The following is a 5040-nucleotide window of genomic DNA, read 5'->3' as shown; positions in this document are numbered from 1 at the left end:
AAAAAAATCATAATAACTTACTTGAAATCATCTAAACCCGTGTGTGTGTGTGTGTGTGTGTATGTGTCTTGTGTGTGTGTGTGTGTGTGTGTGTGTGTGTGTGTGTGTGTGTGTGTGTGTGTGTGTGTGTGTGTGTGTGTGTGTGTGCAAACATTCCCACTAAGAAAATGGGACAGGAATTGATGAACCTGCTTTCTGGTCTGTGTGAGCTCAGCGTTGCTCGCAGGTGTGTGTGTGTGTGTGTGTGTGTGTGTGTGTGTGTGTGTGTGTGTGTGTGTGTGTAAACAGACGTAATGCTCACCATCACAAGAGCCATTGTGCTGAGATGTTGACTCAGTCTCGTATCTGGTTAATCCATTACCTCTGTCTCTGAGTGGTATGTAAATAGTGTGGAGCGTTTAGTAAGTAAAAGTTTCCCACGTTGGAGTCAGTGACAGTGAAACGTCAGGATTCTTCAAATTCTGATCATCCATAACAATTATCCCAATAAAGTGAAACACTGTCAGGGTTCTTCAGGGTTCTTTAAGGGTTTCTTCATTCCAAAGGGCTCTAGTTTGATCGATTTTTTTTTTCCAATTAGTGTTTTACATCTAAGACCATCGAAGAACCCTAAAGGGTACACGAGTACACTAGGATGGGGATCAGGAGGGCAGTTGGGGACAAATGATATACTGTAGGTTTTATTATTTTAAACCCAGTGTGGTGTTCTACAGGGAACAGGCTGCTGCTAGGGCTCACTATCAGACATGTAGTGCACTAGATGCAGAGTAAGAGCCTTTATTTATTATCCAGTTTAGTGCACTTTAAAAAGGGTTTAAGGTGTGTTGGGATTCAGGATGCAGCCATGAACAGAGTCGCAGCCAAGGTGAGCTGTCCAATGCTGCGCTATTGATCTGGCTCAGGTGTAGTGTGTAATGTGTAGTGTGTAATGTGCATCATTTCTATCCTGGCTTCACGTTTTGTAGGAAAACAATCTAAAAAAATTACAGATCATTTCTTGAAAAATGGGAAGAATATAGATCTGCTAAAGTGCACTCTTTTTCTACACAATTATTTGTCCTGCTTTGTTGCTTTAAAAGCGAAAGCAGCAGTTTCTTCACAAACACACACACACACACACACACACACACACACACACACACACACACACACACACACACACACACACACACACACACACACACACACACACACACACACAGAGCTAAGTCTTTGTGCTCAGACGACGGGGTGTTTTTTCTCCTGCAGGCGTCATGAAGCTAATCAATAAGCCAGTGCAGCATTGCGGGTATGTGGTGTGTATATATGTGTGTGTGTGTGTGTGTGTGTGTGTGTGTGTGTGTGTGTGTGTGTGTGTGTGTAAGCATGTGTGTTTGTGGGTGTGTATTTGTGTGAGTATGTATGTGTGTGAGTGTGTATGTGTGTGTGGGTGTGTATGTGTGTGCATGTGTGTGTGTGTATGTTTGTGCATGTGTGTGTGTGTGTGTGCATGTGTGTGTGTGTGTGCATGTGTGTGTGTGTGTGTGTGTGTGTGTGCATGTGTGTGTGTGTGTGTGTGTGTGTGTGTGTGTGTGTGTGTGTGTGTGTGTGTGTGTGTGTGTGGTGTGTGTGTGTGAGTGCATGTGTGTGTAGCTCATTGTGGCGCCACAATGTCACAATCGGGACAAATGGAGACCGGCAAGTTTTTAAGGCCAGCTTCAGTGGAGATGTTGTTCCAGTGTGAGACTGAGAGATAAAAATAATCATGTGCATTCTGGAGATTTGGAGAACTGAAACAGACAAAAAGAGAAAATACACCCTAGATGTGCTACATAGTGTTTCAAACTGGTTACATCTAATACACATCAGGTGAATAGTGCTTCACACAGGAGCCTGTGATGGTGTCTTCCAGCTCAGGTCACACGAACGTGCTTTTGGCATAAACATACTTATTAATTTCATTTTTATTTACTCTTAATGCAGCTCGATGTTATCACCAGTGCTGAGTTTCTCACAGGCTCCACAAACCCACATGATGTTCCTCTGAGTTTGCTGCTTTCCTCCAACTGTCCAAGAACATGATTGTGAGGAGCCTGGAGCTTTTGCGATTGTGAGGAGCCTGGAGCTTACCTCAGGTGGCTCTTCAGTGGACACCATGGACTCAAACAAACGTATGGAAGAGGAAGCAGACGTACAGGGAGAACATACAGACTTCACACATTCAGGGTGGTGATGTGGGAATCTAACCTTATCCATGGTGGCTGAGGCAAATGTGCTAACTGGAAGCCACCTTGTAGATTGGCTACGCTAGGTGTTAATGTGTGAGTGTGTGAATAGTTCTAGTGATGGACTGGTGTTCCATCAGGGTACATCCTCCATCCTGGACTCATTTTAGACTGCCTTTGTGTGGAGATGAACTGAGATGTTCAAACAGTTAGATGAAGTTCATTCAACCACCAGGACAGATAGTCTTGACTAAAGTCGTACTTGAGGGACATCTTGAGGGATGTGGTGGGCCAAGGGGAATGATGTTGGAACCTTGCCAGGAAAGTGGTGCAGAGCAGAGAGATAAGTGAGGTCAGTTTTTGACCTTCCAGGTGACAATCTGTGCTTTATATCTGACATGGGCAGCTACAGGAGGGCAGGACAAGGAACCCGCTGTACTCTGAGAATGAGTCTGAGGATTCTCTGTGGACAGAAAATCCCAGATGTAAGGCAACAAGTCAGGCGACATGAGGATGGTGTCCAGAGATCCACTGAGGTGTGTGTGTGTGTGTGTGTGTGTGTGTGTGTGTGTGTGTGTGTGTGTGTGTGCGCCTGTTGTCAGACAGCGTGAGCCGAGAGTTCTCCAGGGAGATGACAAGACTGTGATGTGGTGATGCATCTCCAGGGATATACAGCAGAGACAGACGAGCAGCTCAGACTTCAGCTGATGAACTGCTGTCCATGATGAGATGTCAGCTCAGGTCTAAACCCAGGACCTAGAGCTGTGAGGTCCAGGCAGCAGAACCCGTAACCAGGCTGGGCGTGAAACAGAAAGCTGAGAGAAATCCAATCTCCAGTGGAAAATCTAGTAGACGTCCAAACCAGAAGCAGCGAGCATTTCTCTGTTAATTAATTAATTAATTAATTATAAAATATTAAACTCGTCTTTTAATAATATTCATCGATTTAATAAATACAATCGATTTAATTTGGTTTTTTTTAAACAGTGGACTCTTCAGTTTTACGTTAATTTAGAAATTCAGAACAAAAATATAACATTTTAATTGATCCCTATTGACCGTGTCAGAGGTGATGATGGTGAGGAGATGATATGAAGAATATCCTCATCCTCATCTGTGTGAAACCAGTGTGGGATTATAAATGATTATAAACAGTAAAAGTGGGATTATAAATCATTATCAACACTGAGAGTGGGATTATAAATGATTATAAACAATAGAAGTTAAATAATAAATAATTATAAACAGTAAAAGTGGGATTATAAATCATTATAAATTCTGAAGGGTGGGATTATAAATCATTATAAACTCTGAAGAGTGGGATTATAAATCATTATAAACAATGAAGAGTGGGATTATACATAATTGTAAACAATGAGAGTGCCATTATAAATTGTTACAGTATAAACACTCAGAGTGAAAACATAAATTGTTGTAAACACCAACGAGTGGGATTATTAATCAATATAAACACTGAGAGTGGGATTATAAATCATTATAAACACTGAAAGTGGGATTATAAATCATTATAAACACAAAGAGTGGGATTATTAATCTTTCTAAACTGAGTGGGATTCTAAATCATTATAAACACCGAGAGTGGGATTGCAAATTATCATAAACACTGAAAGTGGGATTATAAATCATTATAAACACTGGGAGTGTGAACATAAATAATTAGAAAAACCAGAGAGTGGGATTAAAAATAGTTATAAACACTGAGAGTGGGATTATAAATCATTATAAACACCAAGAGTGTGATTATTAATCATTATAAACTGAGAGTGGGATTATAAATAATTATAAACACCAGAGAGTGGGATTATTAATCATTATAAACACTAGAGAGTTGGATTATAAACCATTATAAACTGAGAGTGGGATTATTAATCCTTTATATAACTGTATATAACCGGGTGTGGTTTATTTATGAATATGATCATCAGTGTACTTTATCAATTCCTTTAAGTTTTTATAACTCCAGCAGAAAACTGATTGTGGCACTTTAGTCTTTATTCTAACAAAACTCCACATCTTCCTCAGAACATGTTTATTTCAGTTCACACTATTAACGTGCTAAAGTTGTTCCTCATCACGGCAGCACTGAACACAGCCACACGGCTCATCCATCTACTGCTTAAAAAGCGCTGCTGATTCTCCATCATCACGATTCAGCCGGCAAAAAGAGGCTAAAGCAGAAAGAGAAACATCCCTGTTACAGCCCAAGAGAGACCGTTCTCCCAGCGGTGCTTCATCTTCCTCTGTCCGTGACTCCTCCTCCTCTTCTTTTCTCCACCCACTCTGCTAAATACCCCGGCCCAGGATCGTCAGGGGATCCAGCACTCAGCTGGCGTGGACTAATGACTGGTGAATTGTGGAAAAAAGTTACAGATGTCGTTTTGTTCCTTTTATTTCCTCGAAACATCTCAAAACAAACTTAAACTCTGGGAGAAATTCGGTCGACTCTCAGATGTCCGGCGGTGAAATATTTTCCCCTTGACTCACTGCTCACAGAGGTCGAGGTCATAAACAATGAAGGTGCACAACCTTTTGCTTTAACCGTTGCCATGGTGATAGTTATACAGTATCGCTCCTATAACAGATCACATATTCATTTAAACGCAGCCTCATTTGTTCATATCAGTGCAACGTAAAATATGAACTGGCTCTATTTGTTATTAAACCCCCCCACCACCACCATCACCACCACCACCACCACACCCCCATATCTGGATGTTCACTACAAATATTTTTAAAAAACAGAAGCAGAAAAAGTTCAGCACCGGATGGAATGTTCCTCTGTGAGTTCCTTGTTTGTGAGCGTCCAGTTTGTCTT

The sequence above is a fragment of the Tachysurus fulvidraco genome, chromosome 13 (assembly GCF_022655615.1).
Source record: "Tachysurus fulvidraco isolate hzauxx_2018 chromosome 13, HZAU_PFXX_2.0, whole genome shotgun sequence".
NCBI lineage: Eukaryota > Metazoa > Chordata > Actinopteri > Siluriformes > Bagridae > Tachysurus > Tachysurus fulvidraco.
Note: the sequence above shows the minus strand (reverse complement) of the source record.